Source organism: Talpa europaea, assembly GCF_964194135.1.
Source record: "Talpa europaea genome assembly, chromosome: 12".
Taxonomy (NCBI): domain Eukaryota; kingdom Metazoa; phylum Chordata; class Mammalia; order Eulipotyphla; family Talpidae; genus Talpa; species Talpa europaea.
Window position 1 is genome coordinate 92,565,588 of NC_140079.1, and position 21,173 is coordinate 92,586,760.

The following is a 21,173-nucleotide window of genomic DNA, read 5'->3' on the forward strand; positions in this document are numbered from 1 at the left end:
AAAAGGCTTTGTGTTATAAATCAGTTATTTCAATTAAAAGAAGAGCTTTGTAAAATGTAAAGTATTATAAGCATGTTAATTGTGATATAGTTCTTGGTGTAATTGTTCTTCTATGTGATTAACAGTTTAAAACCTGGAGAGTTCTAGGAGGGAACACTATACGGGTAGGGGGCAGTGGGGTTGTGAAATTGATCTGTGCTATTTTCACAATTTTTTTAAAAACTATTTATTTATTTATTTATACAAGCACTGGATACAGTCAGAAGCGCGGAGGGTGAGAGAATTCACCAGAGCCAGAGCGGGGAACAGAACAGGCAGATGGACAAAATACATTGCTTAGGGGAGCAGCGGGCGTGGCAGGAGAGGTCTGCGCACCATGTGGGACCCTTGCTGGTGGCCCTGAATCGAACCTGCGCTGTAGGGGCTGCAGGCAGCTTTGCAACCCAGTGCTCAACTGCTGTGCCACCAAGGGAGGCCCTATTTTCACAATAAATTTGAGGGGTGGACCTCCCCGGTGGCGTAGCGGTTGAGCACTGGGTTGGGAAGCTGCCCGCAGCCTCTGCAGCGCCGGTTCAACCCGGCCACCACCGGAGGAGGTGTCCCGCATGGCATGCAGACCTCTCCTGCCGCCCGCTGCTCCCCTCAGCGGTGTACTTCGGTCCTTCTGCCTGCTCTGCTCCCCGCTCTGGCTCTGGTGAATTCTCTCACCCTCTTGCGCTTCTGACTGTACCCAGTGCTTGTATAAATAATTAAATAAATCTTTAAACAATTTTTGAGGGGTGTTTTAAAAAAAAAACAAAGGAAAGTGGGGAGATGGCAAAATGCAAATTGATAATTCCCAGTTTGGTTAGAAGGATGGGGTACTTGCGAGGGGTGTCACAAATAAGAGATAAGCTCAGCACTATATTGGTGCTGTTTGTAGGCTTCAAATGATAATTTGTGTGTTTGGAATGATTTTAGGGAAACATTGAACTTTTACAGTAGGAAAGTAGTAGCATAATTTAGGAAAATTAAAGTTTGTTGTGAATGTAACCAAATTAGTAGGCAGTTAGAACAGTCTATATAAAAGACTGCTAAAGACCTGAATATTCTGTTTATAACTCATGATTTAAATTCAGAGTATTCAGCCCACTATGTGGGAATTTCCTAAGCGAAAGCCCCTCCTGTATTGGATTGTCAGAAAATTCATGACTTTTTTTTTTTCCCCAACAACCCAATATTACCTTATGTTGAGGATGACCACTCAAGTGATAATCTAGTCACAGCAGTTCACTTACATTATATAGAACAGTTGCACATTTAAAATGGAGTGTGACCCATGGGTGTTTTGGGAATTCTAAATTCTCACAACTTTTGATTTAAGGAGTTTCCTTCATTCATGGCATGTTATGTGTGTTATACAGTAGGCACTTTCACCTGCCTTTCTTTCCCTGTTCAGATCACCTCAAATAAGTCCCTGAGGCTCCTTTTCATTGGACTTCCCTTTATGAATTTACACAAGCTGTCATTTGTTTGGTGTCGTTTAATATTGTTATTTTAGTTGTCTTTGGCTGTCTTTACAGTTTTCTCAGAACCTATTTTATTATGGTGATTACAAATGAAAACATACCCTCTTGTATAGAGGCCTAACAGTAATGATTAAAGGCATTTTGTGGTTTAATTCTTTCTTATATGAAATATTTGTGCTTTTATTATCTTTTATTAAGATGTAGAGTGTAACCTACTAAATTCATGCAGAATTTTTTGATGTAGAGATGGTCGTGTGTTTTTAATACCAGTTTTTCTGCACCATCTTGTATTAGTTGATAGAGTGTACTTTTCCTCTTTTAGTTGAATTCTTCTTTGAATTCTGTTGTGGTATTTACATATACCACATGTAGATAACATTTACATATGTATAGGTCTTTGTGTTCAGAGAAATTTGATCAATGTATACACCTGTGTAACTATGAGCCCAGTCCAGATACAGACACCCAGTGACTTTACAGTTGGATTACATCTCCCCCCCCCCAAAAAAAAAAAGTAAAACAAAACCAGCAATGTACAGATTTTGCCTTAATGCTTTTTGTGGAAAAGAAATCTTTGAGTATGATCTTATGTTTTATTGCCAACTTAATAGTTTCTTAGGAACACCATAAACATTTCTATTATTTCTCTTTTGCTATAAATACTTAAAATAGCTGAAGAATCCCTGTGAAAACAGTTTCAGATGGTAGATCTATTGTTAAACTTTTCAGGCAGTTGAGTCTTGGAACACAGAGGAACTCCTCTCCGTGGCTAAGTTTATTCCTGTGTTGCTGAGCTGTTTTTCATGCTCTCCCCAATCTGAACCTTGTGTATCCATGAAGACCCCTACCCTTTGTTCTCTGATCCCTCTTAGTGAATCTTGTTGCAGCAGGCCATACTATGAAAGCTTAGTCCTTATCATTTGTTCCCCCAACTAGTTTTAAGTTCCTGAGAACTGAACCTGAACGAACCATCCAGATTTAGCCCTCCTCACCCCCCAATACTTTACTTGCCCTGAAGTACTTCCTGCGCTCTTTTCTGCCTTATGGTCTTGGTGTGTGCAGAGACTTTGTTCCTGGTACTTGTTTCCTCAGCCTAAATGTTACCCCCTCAAAAGAAATAGCCTTCTCTGACATCTCACTGTGATATTTTAATGATATCTTTTCTCTGTAGCACTTATAACTACCTGAAAATTTTAGGTGTCTTCCCAATGAAACATCCTTAAATGTACATGCATATGGTAGAATCCTTTCACTTCTGTGTCCCTTTCATCCCTGCTAGTGCATCAATACACAGTGTACACTCATGTTGTGTCCTCCTCAGGTAAACACATGAAAATGGAATTTTGCAAGTTTGTTTCTGTATTTAGAGTTAACCCCGGCGTTTACAACACTGTTACTGTAGAAGGTCTGTGAGGGGAACAGTTCCTCCTACTGCAGCCTGGTTAGCCTGAGGCAGCCGTTTAAACAAACTGAACAGGTTTGAAGGGACAATGTTCTAGGGGATCGAAGTGGCCAGATCTTTCACAGAAGAAAGAATATGGTCATTTACTACCAAGGTTTTACTCACTTTGAAAAAAATGTGCACATATTTTATTAAAAAAAGTCCTCACATATTTAAAGCTCTGTACATAGATATCTTACCCCATATTTATTGTATTCATTTGTACATTATTTAAATAATCTAATCACTAAAATGTTAGGCGCTGGGTTGAGATTTCTGGCATTTCATTTGTTGTCTAGTGGAAACAAACCTCTTGCCAGTTGTTTGCTTGCTGATTAGGGAATGACTGAAACCCAAAATTTCCAGAATTAACAGATTTCTAAACACAGTGAACTGCTTCTTTCATATTAATCTTCATACCTTTTCAAAAATGGAAGTTGTATTCCTGTTAAAATTGATTCCTTTGGGCGGCCTTCCTGGTGGTGCAAGGTTTTTTTTTTTAAGATTTATTTATTTATTTATACATGCACTGGGTACAGTCAGAAGCACGGGAGGATGAGAGAATTCACCAGAGCCAGAGTGGGAAACAGAACAGTCAGACTGACGAAGTACACTGCTGAGGGGAGCAGCTGGCGTGGCAGGAGAGGTCTGCCGCGCCATGTGGGACCCTTGCTGGTGGCTGGGGATCGAACTGGCACTGCAGAGACTGCAGGCAGCTTCGCAGTCCAGCACTCAATTGCTGCGCCACCAGGGGAGGCCCTGGTGCCAGGGGTTTAGTCTCAGCACTGTGAAGCTATCCACAGCCTCTGCAGCACGATTTCGGTCCTGGTCCTGGGCTGGCCAAGGAGCTACCCACATGGTGCAGCAGACCTCCCCTGTCTCGCCCGCTGCTCCCCTCAGAAGTGTATTTCAGTCAGTCTGCCCGCTCTGTACCCCACTCTGTCTCTGGTGAATTCTCTCACCCCCTGCACCTCTGGTCTGTACCCTATTTCTTGTATGCTTAAATAAATCTTTTGCAAAAATCAATTCCTTTGGCAGTTAATGCTAATACTTATGTTATTATTATTCATAATGTCCAAAACTGCATGTTTATTATTATTTAAAAGACATTTACAGACTTTGTGTCATTTAAAATTTTTTTAAGAGACGTTTCTGGTATCAGAATTATAGATTGATTTTTGGTATGAAACTTCCTAAGTTCTGCTACTTAGTTAACTTTTATAGATCTACAAGAAAATTATTCATGGCTCTGCAGTGGCATAATGTAATTGTGTATCATGTATTTGCCTGCAGATTAATAAAATGTTTAATTAGTATGTAACAGATCCTCATTTTGGGGTGGCATCCAGTATATTAGTACTTTTACTGTTTATTAGGGAGAAGGCTCCACTAATAAATATGCCTTGGACTGTGCAGTGACATATTTTATTTTTTCCCCCAAATTTGACAGCACTGGCAGTGTTTTATTTTTTATTGAAGTTCTTTATACTTAAATTTTTCTTTTCTTTTTTAATTTTTTAAAAAGATTAGTTATTTATACAAGAACCTTTGTACAGGCCAGATGCACGGGAGGGTGAGAGGATTCACCAGAGGCAGGGTGGGGAACAGAACAGGCAGACTGATGAAATATACTTCTCAGGGGAGAGCGGGCGTGACAGGAGAGGTCTGCTGCACCATGTGGGACCCTCGCTGGCCAGCAGGAATGAAACGGGCGCTGCAGAGGCGTGGCGTTCAATGGCCTGCTCCACCAGGGGAGGCCCTCTTTTATTTTACTTTATTTTTTTTTTAAAGATTTATTTATTTATGCATACAAGAGCTGGGGTACAGGCCAGAGGTGTGGGGGTGAGAGGATTCACCAGAGACAGAGTGGGAAGCAGAACAGGCAGATCCACTGAAATACACTGCTGAGGGGAACAGTGGGCGAGTCAGGAGTGACCTGCTGCGCCATGTGGGTTGCTCCCTGGCCAGCCGAGGATCGAACTTGTGCTGCAGAGGCTGCAGATTGCTTCATAGTGTGGTGCTTAACCCCTTGTGCCATCAGGGAGGCCCCTCTTTTATTTTTTTAAAGATTTATTTATTTTTTTATGCATGCAAGAACTGGTGTGTAGGGCCTCCCTGGTGGCACAAGGGGTAGAGCCCAGCACTGTGAGGCTGTCTGCAGCCTCTGCAGCTCCAGTTCGATCCCCAGCCAGGTAACCACCCACATGGTGCAGCAGACCTCTCCCCACTCACCTGCTGCTCCCCTCAGCAGTGTACTTCGGTCTATCTGCCTATTCTGTTCCCTGCTCTGTCTCTGGTGAACCCTCTCACGTCCCACACCTCTGGCCTGTACCCTAGTTATTGTAATCATAAATAAATTTTAAAAAAAATAAAAGAACTGGGGTATAGGCGAGGGGTGCTGGGTGGTGAGAGGATTCACCAGAGACAGAGTGGGGAGCAGAACAGGCAGATCGACTGAAATACACTGCTGAGGGGAGCCGTGGGTGAGACAGGAGAGGTCTGCCTGGCCAGGTGGGTTAGCTCCCTGGCAGGGATTGAACTCATGCTGCAATGGCTGGTGATAGCTTGATAGTGCTGATACTTAACCCCTTGTGCCACCAGGGAAGCCCAAATCTTTCTTTTTTAAAGATTTTATTTATGTTTGTGTAGGAGCACTGTGGTGCAGGCCAGAGGTGTGTGTGTGTGTGGAGTGTGTGAGAGAGAGAGAAAGAGGGGATTCACCAGAGACAGTGTAGGGAGCAGAACAGGCAGATCTACTGAAATTCACTGCTAAAGGGAGCAGTGTGTGGACAGGAGAGGTCTGCCTGGCCGTGTGGGTCAACTCCTTGGCCTGGGATGGAACCCAGGCTGGTGGGGGTGGGGGGGCTTAACCTCAAGGCCACGAGGGAGGCCCCAATTTTTTTTTTTTAATTTAACAAAAAACTGTTGTCTAACATTTTAACCTTTACTATTAAAAGATATGTGCATGTGATGTATATATCATGTAGGGTTGTGTATGTGTTAAAATTTTAGCTTTAATCTTGGAATACTTCTTTGAAGCAAACCATTATTCTTGGCTATTCAGGCTTTTGAAGGTTTTCTTTATATTCCTGATATGTACCCCAGAATTTCTTGTCTGAAGTTAGAACTTGAATTCTAGAATTGTTTTTATTCTAACACTGAAATTTCAGATTCATTGCCTCAGTGACAGATTCTATGTTGTCTTTCTGAGATTTGCCAGAATTTAGACAGAAAAAATGGAAAGCTGTCATACTTTTTGTCCTTTTTATAAAATGAAATTCCTTTCTGATTAGATGACTAAAAAGATCCAAAACTGATCATCAGTATGATATTGTGTGATGCAGGTGAATAAATTTAATTAAAAATAAAGCATAACCTGGATTTTAACTAATCATTGATCCTTTTTCTTGTCTATCCTTATATTCTTTGGAGCTGCATGAAGAAAAATGAAATGCAGCAGATGTTCCAGTAGCAGGACTATGAAACTTGAGATTTAGTGTTTATTCATTAGTCAGGTTTGAAAGAGTCTCCTTTAAGACCTAGTTTGTATTGTTCTTGAAGGACTTGAGTTAGAATTCTATTTAAAATGATTGTCATTTTTTGAAACGTTGATACATTTTAATATGTGGTGTCTTGTTCCTTTTTTGAAAACATTGAAATTAAAATGAACTTATGCCTAATAAAGGTTGTGTGTGTGGGTAGTCGGTTGACTGAAAGTTTTGTGCGAGAAACTTTAAAGTGGCCTATTTTGTATGGTTACTCTAATGCTAGTATCCCCTGTGTTTTTATAAAAGATACAAAATATACACCAATAGTGTAACCCCCCCCCCCTTCCCGCTCTTTTAGTTCGTTTAAAAATCCACTTGCTGGGCCTCCCTGGTGGCTCAAGGGGTTAAGCACCACACTATGAAGCAATCCGCAGCCTCTGCAGCACGGGTTCTACCCTGGCCGAGTTCAATCCTGGCCTGCCAGGGAGCAACCCAAATGGCACAGCAGACCTCTCCTAACTCGCCTGCTGCTCCCCTCAGCAGTGTGTTTCAGTCAATCTGCCTGTTCTGTTCCCCACTGTCTCTGGTGAGTCCTCTCACCCCCACATCTCTGGCCTGTATCCCAGCTCTTGTATCCATAAATAAATCTTTAAAAAAAAATCCACTTGTGTTGTATAAATGCATCGGAGAAGTAAGAATGACAAGCCCCAGGGTGTTTTATTTATTTATTCATTTATTTATTTTTTTTATAGAGGCATGTTTTATTTATTTATTTGTTTGTTTGTTTGTTCGTTAGTTTTTGTTTATACATGCACTGGGTACAGTCAGAAGCGCAGGAGGGTGAGAGAATTCACCAGAGCCAGAGCAGGGAGCAGAGCAGGCAGAAGGACCGAAGTACACTGCTGAGGGGAGCAGCGGGCGGCAGGAAAGGTCTGCGCGCCATGTGGGACCCTCCTCCGGTGGCCGGGGAGCAGCCAGGGATCGAACCAGCGCCGCAGAGGTCGCGGGCAGCTTCTAAACCCAGCGCTCAACCGCTGCGCCACCGGGGAGGCCCCCCAGGGTGTTTTAGATTCTTTGATAAAGTGTACTTATTTTTAAGAATTTTAAAGTGTACTTATTTTTAAGCATTTTTAGTATTGACCCTCTGGGAGGATGCTGTTAGGGAAATAAATGGACTAAGAATGGGAAGACAAAGGTCTGTTGTACTGACAGTGTCATCTGTTCCTCTGAGGTGTTAATTCTTGCCTCCTTAGGATCTAGGGTTATAAGGGTTAGAGAGAAAGTTTGAACAATCACTTTCAAAGCTGTTAAGCTGCTATACAAATTCTGTATGTTGCCATATCTGAACCAAGTTTGGAAGTTTAAAGAACCTCCCTCATTTATCTCTTGCTCAAAAAGTTTCATAATTTACTGCACATATGCATATACTCACATTCTGACTCTAGTTCAAGTTTATTTTTCTCTTCTAGTACTCTCAGTATTAGAAGAGTATATGTGTAATGACTTCTAAATATTTCATAAAGGGTGTTTATGTTTATGTCAAGTATCTTAGTGGGGGAGGGGTGCGTGTGTGGACATGCATAACTTAAATTTCTGATAAGTGTGGCATAGGGCATTGTGATGTTGTTGGATATGTGATTAATTGCCCTCCAGTATAGAGGTGGTTCTTTTTCTGCATTTTCTGGTTTCCTTCCATTAGGCTATAAGCCTGTTTAAAGTTGGCATGTGAGCAGTATGTAGACCCCCCCCATCTTATTATCCACATTTAAGGACTTAATACCAGGTGAAATTATGAGCCAATAAAAATAATGATTCTTTGTGACTATTGGCATATATTAGAGGGCAGGTGCAAATGGCATTAGAGAAATGGTAGGTTAAAAGGTGGCTTTTACCTTGCTTAACTTTTATTATACAGTTGGAATTTAAGAACCAATTCTTGTAAGAATGCTGGTTGAAATCGTATTGCTCTCCCTCCCCCCAGTTTAGTATGTGTGTTTTAAAAGGAGTTACTTTCTTTGTTTTAAAGGAGTTATGCTGTATTTGTTTAAAAAAGTGGGGAGGATGATCATGGCATCACAGAAAGAATATAATACCAGTGTAATAGTGTGATTAAAATAGGATTAAAAAGAAAAAAAAAAGAACCACTTGTATCTTCTAAATAAATGCAGAAATTAAAATGAGATTCTATGACATTTTAAGAATGTATATATGATATTAAGCTACCATAATATTTTCACACCATTTTAAATTAATCAAAATGAATAAATGCATCTCCTAAGGAACTTCTGATTTACAAACATTGATTTTTCTCTTTTGTTATAAAAGGGACGCATGAAAGTTTCTTATTTTAAACCACTTAAATCAATCTGATTAAAGTTTGTTTAGTGTAAAAAGTAACAAAAGAGAAAGATAGTTCTGTATGGACATCGTGGATTTAAAGTGACCTACGTGATGATTTTGAGTGGTTTTTATAGCTTTCTTAAGCTTAAAAACTTTAAATACTTTAATATATTTCTGACTACTGCTAAGCACAGTGGGAGCATTGTTTCCCGGCTCTTGATTGCTGCTACTAGTATGTTTCAGTGGCTACTTCAAAGTATCTTCATTTCATAAAATTTCCTGCAGTTAAAAAAAACAAACAAACCTGTGATGATTCTTTAAAGTATCTTCCTTATAGAGGGACTATGGGAGAACTAAATAAGGGGTCAGGGAAAAAAAAATAAAAACCAAAATTAACAGGCAGCTATAAATCAGAGACATTCTGCAAGGGGGGAGGGGGTAGAGAAGGAGAAGGATCAAAACGGGGCGGGAAGAGCACACAGGACTGTGGTGATGGTGCATGGGGCAGTTGGTGGTGGAAATTTTACAGGGACTACACCTGAGAGGAGAAAGCAGATTTTGTACGAAAATGAGCAATGATGTAAAATATGTATGAATAAATTTTAAAAAATTCAGAAAAGTATCTTCCTTTCCCAATTATTTGATGTAGGAGCATTCATCTTTTTATTTATTTATGCTAAAGTAATAGGAAATGACTGTTTCAAGATCACTTCTGAAAAAGAGATCCCAGTGCTTAACCTAGAGGGTTTACCACACCTATTTTACCTCTGAGGACAGGTAGTATGTTTTTTTTACCAATTTGGTTTTAACAGTGTATTTCCTACCCCAAGATACCTAAGGAAGTGTATCCTACAGGAGTTATTGGAGGTATCGAAGAGGGATCCTTAGTATGATTACATTGGCAAAGTTAGAAATAGAACCAGAACTTAGATTCCCTCTAAGATGTATTTATTTCTTAAGAAGCTTTCTTATTCATGTGTATAATTTGAGCATTCCTAAAAGATATTTCTGATAATGTCTCTCTCTGTTGAGAATCATTGGTGTGGAATTTGAAATTCAGTCTCCCCCTCCCCATATTTGTCATTATATTTAAGTATTAAATGTTAAGAGATGCATGGTAGACTAATGTTTTTTTTTGATGCCCCAAACCTTGACTGTGCCCAAGATTTTTAGGGTATGTACCATATCATAATGGCAGTAATGCCTAACTTGATCATAGTTTTCTTTAAATGTTCTCCTGTGTATGTTGCATACTACTAGTTTTTTCTTAATGTGTTATGAGTGAATTTTGGCAGTAACATCATTTTTCTTGACCAGTCTCACCTGTGAAAAAAAGTGTTGTTATTACATAATGCATTCATTTTTAAAGGGGACCACAGTGCTTTTTAGGATTGTTTTTAAAGGGAAGTTTAAAATAATTGTTAGAGAATCTCACAAGCATATTCCCTTGGGGATAATATCGTTGAGTAGTATGTAGTGGAAATTTATCAAACTAATTCTATATTCATTATTTACCTGTTTCCAGGACTATTAAAAGTTGGTTTTATACACTTCTTATTTAATAAAACACTCTGCCTTTCCTTGATTATAGAATCCTAGTTTGGTTTCAAGACTTCCTTTTAGGATTCTTGTAGTGTTTAATTCTTAGCGATTCCTAATCTTTCCTGTCCTAATGGACTATGTTTGGCATTTAACTGGAGAGACTGTGGGGTTGGGGTGAGGGGTGTGTGTGACATACTTCTTTGTAGACTTTTGGTCTTTTTGTCCTTCCTCTGCTAGGGAGGTCATGGAGTAAGAGATTTCCTTTCAATCTTGGCAATTTCCCAGGCTGAATGGGATGTTTCTAAAGTACTTCCAGGACTTGCTGACAAAAGGGGAAGATAAGTGATGCAAATGGGGCTGAAGCAGGGTTTCTTTTTAAAGCAGTAAACTTGCTTGGTTAGAAATACAGGCCTAGAGAAAGTGAGTCAAATTAATGCGTAGTCATAGATTCAGGAGCGTGAGGTAAATGATTATTTAGCATAAAAAGTTATTTTTTTTTCCAAATTTTTTTTTTCAAAGATTTATTTATTTATTTATTCATACAAGCACTGGGTACAGTCAGAAGCGCGGGAGGGTGAGAGAATTCACCAGAGTCAGAGCAGGATGCAGAACAGGCAGAAGGACCGAAGTACACTGCTGAGGGGAGCAGCGGGCGGCAGGAGAGGTCTGAGCGCCATGTGGGACCCTCCTCCGGTGGCCGGGGAGCAGCCGGGGATCGAACCGGCGCTGCAGAGGCTGCGGGCAGCTTCGCAACCCAGCGCTCAACTGCTGCGCCACCGGGGAGGCCCAAGAAAGTTATTTTTGTTAAATACTGAACACTGAATTCGTATTTGTATTGAAGATTAAAAGCATACCAGATTTTTGTAACTACCAATATTCTTAACCTACTAAAATATGAATTTATGCAGATGAGGCACGGAACCTCAGGGTACTTAAATTCGCAGTGGATTTCATGTCTCTCTCTCAACCAATGATTTTGTTACTTTACAGCCCTGTGTGCTTTGTTTAAATTTTTTGGTATTGTCTCAGTGACCACAATTTTGAAAGTATCAAGATGGATAGACATGAAACATTAACATAAACTACATTTTAAAAAATGTTGTAAGAACTATCTCAGACATTGATAAAGAGTAAAGTTGCTATTGTGCTAAAAATTTAGTTTTTTCAGCTTTTTTTTTTTTTTTTTTACTAATATAAGTGTACTATTTTGTTTGTTTCTGTACTTCTTAGGTTAATCCTTTCCAAGCTTTAAGTTCCAGCAGTTGTTATGTTTGGTTAAATCAGACACTAACAGTCTTTAGCATAGTGCTGCATTTTTGCTTCTCCATTTGGAATGGCTAAATAAATTAGGCCACATAAGACATGAAACAATGAAAAGGGTAGTTTTTTTGAAGTGTAATTTAATGCTCCGTAGTTCTCTGCATTTTGACACATGCATGCACTAGCATAATCACGACCCTCACAATCAAGCTATAAAGTAGTTCCATCATCCCCACAAATTTCCTTGACTCCTTTTTCTTTGCTGTCTTTTACTCCCAGCCCATGTCCCCCCATTTTGTCTTTTCAAGAATGTCATAGATAATTGTTTTTTAATGATAAAGTACGCATTTACCATTTTAGGGCCCTCCCTGGTGGTGCAAGGGGTTAAGTCTCAGCACTATCAAGCTATTGCCAGTCACTGCAGCCTAGATTCCATCCCTGGCCAGGGAGCTGACCCACATGGCGCAGCAGACTTATCCTGTCTTGCCCGCTGCTCCCCTCAGCAGTGTATTTCAGTAGATCTGCCTGTTCTGCTCCTCCACTCTGTTTCTGGTGAATACTCTCACCCCCTGCACCTCTGGCCTGCACCCCAGCTCTTGTATGCATAAATAAATAAATCTTTAAAAAATTATCATTTTATAATTCATTGGTATTGAGGGAATTTATGTGCACTCCAAAAAGAAACCCTGTACCCATTAAACAGTCACTCCCCTCCTCTCAGCCCTTGGCAATCACAAATTTACTTTCTCAGTGGATTTTCCCATACAGGGTATATTATATAAATGGAGTTATACAATACATAACCTTTTTGTCTGGCTTCTTTCACTTTGCATGTTTTTAAGATTAAGCCATATTGTAGCAGGAATCATTACTTCATTTTTAATGGCTCCATAGTATTCCAGTGCATGTGTTTACTACATTTTGTTTCTTTATCCATCTTCCCTCTCATGCAGCAACCACTATGCTAATGATTTTTCCCTCAGGAAAGATGTAGCATACAATAGTACCTTCCAAAAATAACATCTCAAACAAGTAAGCAAATTGATGCTACTTTGACTGATTATGTATGAGTTAGTGTAATACACACTTTGGGTACTCTTTGAGTTTGAAGAAGGAGCTGAATGATGGGACATTCTCTGAAACCACAGAGCACTTTTTATTGGGACTTAGAGTGCAGTTCTTTATTTTTTAGATTGTAAATTCTTAAAGGGTGGCACTGTCTTATTTCACTTTTTGGAATAGGTTGCTCTTAGTTATTGCACTTGTAGTAAATGATCAAGAAAATATTGGTTGCACTAGAACATTTTGGAAAAGAGTGGGTTACAGATTGAATCTTCAAGAAAAGTCAGTGTTTAGTTTGGTTTAGGTTCAGGGGATTGTATTCTAGGGTCAAGAGAAAGGTCCCAATTATGGTAATAGGCAATTATTTGCTCAACAAGTAATTTATATGTCATCCAGGCAGTGGGGGTACAATGATAAGCAAAGTTGGCAGACCCCTACCCTTCTGATATTTAGTCTCCTGGCAATAAACTTTTCAAATGGTGTAAGAGTGAAGGGAACTATTAAGTTCTCTGGCAGCACATGTATAGCAGACTCTCTCCAAAGGAAAGCTAAGCTTGATGGATAAATTAGCTAGGGTTGGTGACTGGTGAGGACAAGGCTGTTTCAGGCAGAGTCAGAGCAAAGTGATTCTGTGGCACTGAAAGAGTAGGATGGATGGAGCATAACATGTAAAAAGGTTGATTGGTAGACATTTAGCTGGAAAGGGAAGTAAAGAATGTAGGATGATAAGGACAGTGGGTGGACATCAGACTTGTATTTTTTTTTAAGAATTATTTGCATCATGCAGGGAATGCAGGTTAGAGGTGAGAATTGAAGATAGGAGACATACTATGACTGACTATCCAAATAGTGTCACTAATTAGAAAGCACCTGATGATGGTACCGTTTATTAAAATGGGAATTCCAGGAGGAAAGGACTCAGTTGTTGTGTTTGAGGCATTAGAACACTAATACGGTTTTTTTTTTTTTTTTTTAAACTATTTGGGTATGTAGATCTGGGCCTCATTGTGAACTTCTATGATGGAGGCCTAAATTTGGGAGTTGATGGCTTACAGGTAAGAATTACTGTTGTGGAATGAATTGAGAGCAGACAGTACAGATGAGGTGACTAGAGTAGCCTAAAGTCAGGCTTTGAGAAACATACAATGATTTGGTAAAAGAGGCTGAGCAGGTTTCCTGAGAAAGTAAAACCAGAGAGATACGAAGAAATACAGAGTTTAGCATCCCATAAGCTAAAGGAAGGGAAGAATCTGGTTACTTTGAATTCTCAGGATCTGAGCACAGATGGTATTGTAAGAATTTTAAAAAGAGGTTTTCATTCAGTCCATCTCAGTCCTCTGCAGGGCACCTTTGTGCAGGCAACAAACTGCTCAGCCCTACTCAGTAGCTCTGGGTATATTTGGATTTAGCAACTTGATTTTTCTGAAAGTGATGGGACAGAAATTGTATCACTGTGGATTAAGGAACCTAGCAGAGGCAAAGAAATAGGAATGGAAAGTAGACACACATTGACTGCAGAGTGAAGTCCTGTTGTTAGAGGGTCATCTGGGATTGGTGGAGTTTATTTTTTATGTATGTGTTTTTTTAAAGTATGTTTTTGTACTTTTAAATGGGAGGCAGAGATTTTACATGTTTAGGAAGCGTGTATTTTGTGGGAAAGGCAAATTCCCTTGGGGAAAGAGTTTGAAAAATTGAGAGGCTGGAATTAGATGGAATCCTAATCAGGGCCAGTTGGATACAGATGTGTTTTGGGAGCTTTTTTTCTTAGAGTGTGTGACACTGTGTGTGTGTGTGTGTGTGTGTGTGTGTGTGTGTGTGTGCGCGCGCGCGCGCGCGCACATGCGTGTGTACTTGCTAGAACACTTTTTTTAAGATTTTTTTTTTAAAGATTTATTTATTTATACAAGAACCGGGGTACAGGCCGCATGCACAGGAGGATGAGAGGATTCACCAGAGACAGTGGGGAACAGAACAGGCAGACTGACGAAATACACTGCTGAGGGGAGCAGTGGGCGAGGCAGGAGAGGTCTGCTGTGCCATGTGGGTTTGTCCTTGGCTGGCTGGGATCGATACCGCACTGCAGAGGCTGTTGACAGTCTCATGGTATGGCGCTTAACCACCTGCACCACCAGGGAGGCCTTTGTTGGAATCTAAAGAGAATGGCGAAGGTCTGCATAGTGCATGTAGAGAATGGGGTGGTTAATACCGGTGGACCTAGGAATGTGCTTATCAATAGATTATGGATAATTTCTTCAATATATGATGGTTTCTTCATGGTCGGAATTTTACCATGTTGATGTGAGGAGAATATTAAGGGAGGTTAAATGAGTTGGCAGAAGTGTGATAGAAATGATGGACCTTAAAGTCTTTTTTTTTTTTTTTTTAAGATTTCTTTATGTGTACAAGAGCTGGGGTACAGGCCAGAGGCATGGGGGTGAGAGGATTCACAAGTGACAGAGTGGGGAGCAGAACAGGCAGATTGACCTAAGTACACTGCTGAGGGGAGCAGTGGGTGAGCCAGGAGAGGTCTGCTGCACCATGTGGGTATCCCCCTAATCAGGGATCAAACTTGTGCTGCAGTGGCTGCGAACAGCTTCATAGGTTGCATCTTAATCCCTTGTACCACCAGGGAGGCCCTAGGCTTTAAAATCTAAGCCGGTTAAAGAAGGAAATGAGGAAGGAAGAAAGTACTTGGATTGGGAAAAAGTCACTGGAATTAAAGTTACTAAAGAAATACATTTTAGAGTGACATTGAGAAAGAGTGTGAGTAGACAGTTGTCAAATACATGTCATCAGAGGGCATTGAACAAGATGAACTGAAAAAAGCTTATGGGATTTTAGAGACAAGTAAGCCATGAGTGGCAGTTTCTACTTTGGCACAGTTTCAATGGGATGCTAAGGGTGTGGGACCCAGATTATAGTGAGTGTTGAAGTTGAGGAAGGCAGGCAAGAATTTTTTTCTCGAAGAAGATTGACCTAGATGATTAGAATTAGAAGAAAGGGAGTTGGAGAGTTTTTTTTTTTTTTTTTTTTTAAGATTTGAGAGTGTTCATATGTTGTTGAGGTGTGATTGTGTGGTGAGCAATGGGAATGTGAGAAATCTAAGGGGGAAAGTTGGGGAAGTTATGTAGGTAGGAGATTTACTTGTTCTATTATGATGAGAATGGCTGTGTGTGTAAATGTATATTAGGGATTTATTGTAAGTTAGTGGTGGAATATTGAAGAACTCTAAAGTTAGAACTGAGTTTGAGTTCTTGCTTTGCCTCTTTTAAAAGCTGTGCAACTTTAAATCAATTGCCTCATCTGTAAGATGGCAACTAGTGGGATTATCTTAAATATTTAATGGGATATTCAATGTATGTAATGTACAGCATGGTAATGATACCATTATGTAATTAATACACTGTATTTTTACTACTGCATTTGTATATTTGGAAGTTGTTGGCTGAGAGTAGATCTTAAAAGTTCTTATCACAAGGAAAAAATTTGTAAGTATACATGGTGATAAATGTTAACTAGCTTTACTGTGGTGATCATTTCCTGATACATACAAATATTGAATTACCTTGTGTAACCGATACTAATATGTTACATGTCAATTATCTCAATTTAAAATTAAAAACAATAGAGGTAAGCTGTCTGCCAGACTTGGTAGGAGCTCATTGTTAGAACTGTTTGTATTTCTAAAGGGATGAATCTGTAAAGTCATCACTGGTAGGCTCTGAGAAGGAGAGTGTAGAAAGTTTGAAAGTTGTAGAAAGGCGAGAACATGGTGAGGAAAGCATGGGCAGTATTGAAGGCCCAGTTATCGTCAGAGAACTACATGGTGGTGGTGTGTTTATCAGCCTTTTCATTGAAGACAGTTGTGCACATATGCAGCAAAGGTTAAAATCTGATAGTACTCTCCTACAGTTAACTTCCTTTTTTTGTCCCTTCTGGATAATTTACTAGGGGGTGTTGGAGGTTCCTTGGAAGGACCATAAACTGTACTGAAGTAAAATCTTAATTACGTTTGCTCAAGATGCTATTAAAAATAAAATATATAACCTTTAAACATTTGGTTCAGAGTATTTCAAATGCAGTTGCAGACTTAGAGGGAGCATGTGACCACTCTTATTTCTGACAGTGATTCTAAGTTTGTAACCAGACTAGTCTTTGGTTGGATAATTCACCAGAAGGTTTTCCAGAACTCATCAAAAGGTTTTTACTCATGGTTGCAGTTTATTACAGCAAAAGGAATCAGACTCTTGGAGTGTAAAGGCCCTTAGAGCAGAGCCCAGGAAGGTTCCAAATGTGGAGCTTCCGTTTTTTTCCTCTTCCCATGCAGTCATGAAAGTATTACTTCCCTAGTATTGATGTGTGACAGCATGTGTGGAATATTATCAAGTATGGGAGCTCAGCCTATCTTTGGATTCCAGAGTTTTTATTAGAGCCCATGATTTACTGCCTACTTAACTGGTTCTCTAGCTCTTATGAAGGTGTAGCTGATTTGTGTGACTCAGAGTCATTGCCACTGATTACATTGTTGTATTTCTACTGTGGCAAAATACTCCAGGTGAACAAGAACACTCTTAGTAGCAGGCATGATATTCCAAGAGCTTAGAGATTATCTTCCAGAAACCAAGGGTCGAGGTCAGAGGTCTCTTTAGACAAGGTAAAATTCTTTACTGCTTTATAATAGTTATTTTTATATTTTGAGTCTGCAGCAACCACAAGTTGAGAGTTTGGTTAGTGATTAAAAATCGATAACAGAGGCCTGCCTGGTGGTGCAAGGGGTTAAATGTCAGCACTATGAAGCTATCTGTAAGCTGCAGCATGAGTTAGACCCCCACCAGGGCGGTGACCCGCATGGTGCAACACACCTCTCCTTTCTCACTTGCTGCTCCCCTCAGCAGTGTATTTCAGTCAGTCTGCCTGTTCTGCTCCCCGCTCTGTCTCTGGTGAATCCTCTCATCCGCCCCCTACCCCGCCCAACCTCTGGCCTACACCCCAGCTCTTGTATGCATAAATAAATAAACCTTTAGAAAAAATTGATAACAAAGAATTCATGTGTAGATAATTAGGATTTGATATTGGAGATACCTATACTCAAGTAACTAAGGAAGTTTTATCAAGAAATAACTTGGTATTTCAATATAGCAAAAGTGATGTAAACTCAGTTTTAGCTTGATGGTTCAGTTCTGTTTATTAACTTCAGCTGTTTTCTTCTGTGGGAAGAGTTTTATATAACGAAGTGTCCCTGAGCCTCGTTTTTAAGTCTTAGACCTTTATGTTAGAACAGTATTTAAAATATAAAAGTGATGTACACAAGGCCTAGTGTATGCACAGTTTTATCTTTTCTTTCATCCCTCATGAAAAGCATGTCAAATCCAGGTGAGTAAGACATTGTAGGGATTACCTTGAATTTATTTCTAAAAGATAAATCATTTGTGTGTGGTATTGTTAGTATGAAAAAAAAAAAAAAACAACAAATACCCAGCATATATCCTACAACTGCTTTGTGACAATGACACTGTCTTTGAGTACCATTGCTTAGAGAATAAATGCATCCCCACCTCATTGGCTTTACTGCAAACCTTATTTCCTGGTTGCTATCCATTACAAATTAGATCTCACCACAAAGAGCAAAATCCCTTAATAAGCCTAGTTATAAAAACAACTTGAAGCAATATGATGCTAATTCCTCTGGCACCACTAGGTGTGGTGTTTGCATCAAGTCATTTTGGGGTGCTTTATGGAAATGCTTCCTAATAGGGAATTCCTGACTATGCTTCCAGAGTGGCTTTTTGGGCCACAGGATGTCACACTTAGCCAGGAGATATAACCCCTAATACAGGGTGGATTGTTGATATGAGGTCTGAGGATTTGGGTCATTCAAAATGAATGACCTCTTAAGGATTTATTACATTTTCTGTATGTTGAGAATAGGTAACTAAAATGAGTGGTCACAATATTTGCATGTGATTTGTATGTAATAGTTAACATTTAAATTCTCTTATGTACTAAAAAACTTTTGGTTGCTACCTTAAGACTCTCCTGCCTCTAAGGCATTGGGTGGCTTTCCATCTCAATTTTTGCTTCATCATATGAACACAGAGGACCATAGTTCAACTAAAAGCACCTAACCCAAGAATGATATTTGCTTCATGTTTGAACAACAAATGTTTTAACCCACTGTCTTCACTAATATTGTAACTACTGTCTTACAGATTGACTTGATGCAAAACATCACAAAGGCTCCATATTATACAGTATGCGATTTTTGAGGTATGAGCTTTAGAAACTTACCTCTCATGTGGCATGTACATCAGGCTTTAACTTCAGTTTAATCATTTTGGGGTAAATTTATGCATTTCTTTTTCTCTCTCCAAAAATATTTTTAGAGTATTAAAGGGACTGGAGGTATTTTTGGATTCTTGCTAGGATTCTTAGTCTTAACAGATACATTTTCTTTTATAACTAAATTGAGATACTAATTCTGGCAGATGATAGCTCTTTCAGCCCTTGAAACTAGCTTAACATTTATGCCTGCCTTTTTGAGTTCAAGTCTGCATTTTCTATTTGTGCCTTAGATTGCCTCATTTCCGTTCTTTAATAGTTTTCTATTTATTGATCTGGGATGATCTTGTTGCTGCTAACAGCCTGATACTGACTTTTTTTGGAGACCTAAGCATTCTAGATATTATAAAAGTAGAGGTTTCCTATAAATGCTGAACCATTTTGTGCTTTTGGTTCATAATTTCTCTAATTTGAATTCTGTTTAAATATGTTTTGATTGGTTTGTTTTAGAAGAACTTGGCAATGAGTTTTTCAGCAGTTCTGAAACAGCATACTAGCCTGGAGAATTTTTGATATATTTCTGAAAATACAAGTTATGGAAAAAAAATCTTGGTGTTCATAACTCATAGGATTAAAAAATTTGTATTTTTATCAAATTAGGAAGTGTTTCCTGGCTTTTTTCAGTTTAGCTTGAAATTAAATGCTTTTCAGTTAGAATGGATTTGTTAATAGCAGTAGATTTCTTACTTTCTTTATTGAAGTTTTTAATCAGCTGCTAAGTATTGAGTGTAAAATCTTGTTTGTATTTATATGTTCATGAACTATTTCTACATTGTTTACTAGATCAGAATCTTTATTTCATTTAGTATTGTGGTCATAATAACTTTGCTTTGTACCCTGTAAGCTAAGTATTTCTTTAAAATTCTTTAACTTATTTAAGCCTCTTAATCTTACAGGTTAGGTAGGTCTTAGTCCCATTTCATGTAAGAGAACACTGAGGCTTGGAGATTCCTGTGCCTTCTACAAAGTCACACATTACCTTTTTAGCGCTAGAGCTGGGATTTGAGCCCAGATTTTTTAATTTGACATGTTTGCTATTATATCACCAGAAAATGATACATAAATTTAACTCTTTGATAGTAAGGGTAGTGTATGTGATATATAAACAATGAAAGCAGGAAAAGCTATTTAGAGATTTAGAATGGGTAGACTCCTGTTATCTTTTGGTGTTTCAGAATTGTTTATTCCTTTGCCAGCAGCTTATTTTTCCAGGTTGTGTTAGGTGCTATACATGCAGATAAGTTCAAAACCTGTCAGAAATATCATACATGTTTATTTTTCAATTCCTTTTCAGAAATTAATGGCACATTATGGTTTATTATAGGTACACTTTTATTCTGTTTTTAGATACATGCAGAATGCTATTATTGCATTAATAAAGAAGTTCATATACTCCATTTAGTGTTAAAGGTATTTAAATACTTTTCCCTTGAAATTACATAATCTTTATTTTTCCGATGTTAGAAATATTGAACTTTGTTTACTAACTAGTGATCCCTGAATGTTCGAAGAGGGTATTCCACTATAGAACCTTAGTTATTTTATCATGCGAGGGTAAGATTTTTAATTAAGTTTCACATTGAGAGCCTTTAGGAATAAGACTATTAACAGTGGTTGCAGTGAGTATAGATCAGGGTATCTGATTTGAGCCTATGCAGTTTCATGTTTAGTATTTTTGTGGCTGGGGGAACCAAACAATGATATGTATACAAACACTGCAGTCATTTTAAACATGGGGAGAGGGGCGTGTGGGCAAGGGACACGTTAGTTTCTGCTCTTGCCAGTGTCCTGAACTTTTCCATATAATAATGGATTCATGAGCTGTTTTTATTAAGTGTCATAAAAGTGAATTTTCCCCAGAAAGTGGTTTCTCTTGCAAGAAATACCAGTAGGAGAGGAACCCTTTTTTTTAAATTTTTTTTATTTTTCTGTATGTTTTCTTATAGACCAGCCAGTGTTGTCTTATTTTTTATACTTTATGATTGATGGTTGGAAGAATGAGGCTCATGAGAAATGAACCTCTTTCTTCCCTCTGTGACTGATAAGGGTTGTGAAGCAAAACTGATTCTTGCATAAGAACACTAATTCTGTCCTGGGACTGCACCACTTCTTTATTGGCAGCCAAGTATAAGGGATTATTGTAGGCAGTATTTGAATTTTAAATAGGTTATGGACTGTAGTCTTCAAATTCAG

General features: G+C 38.9%; 1 protein-coding gene across 1 annotated transcript in view; it reads left to right on the top strand.

Moving 5' to 3' along the window:
- The window catches only part of SMG1 (SMG1 nonsense mediated mRNA decay associated PI3K related kinase), a gene marked incomplete at both ends in the record, with an annotated part of 94,565 nt that overhangs the window by 3,533 nt on the left and 69,859 nt on the right, over positions 1–21,173 (top strand). The window lies entirely within an intron of this gene.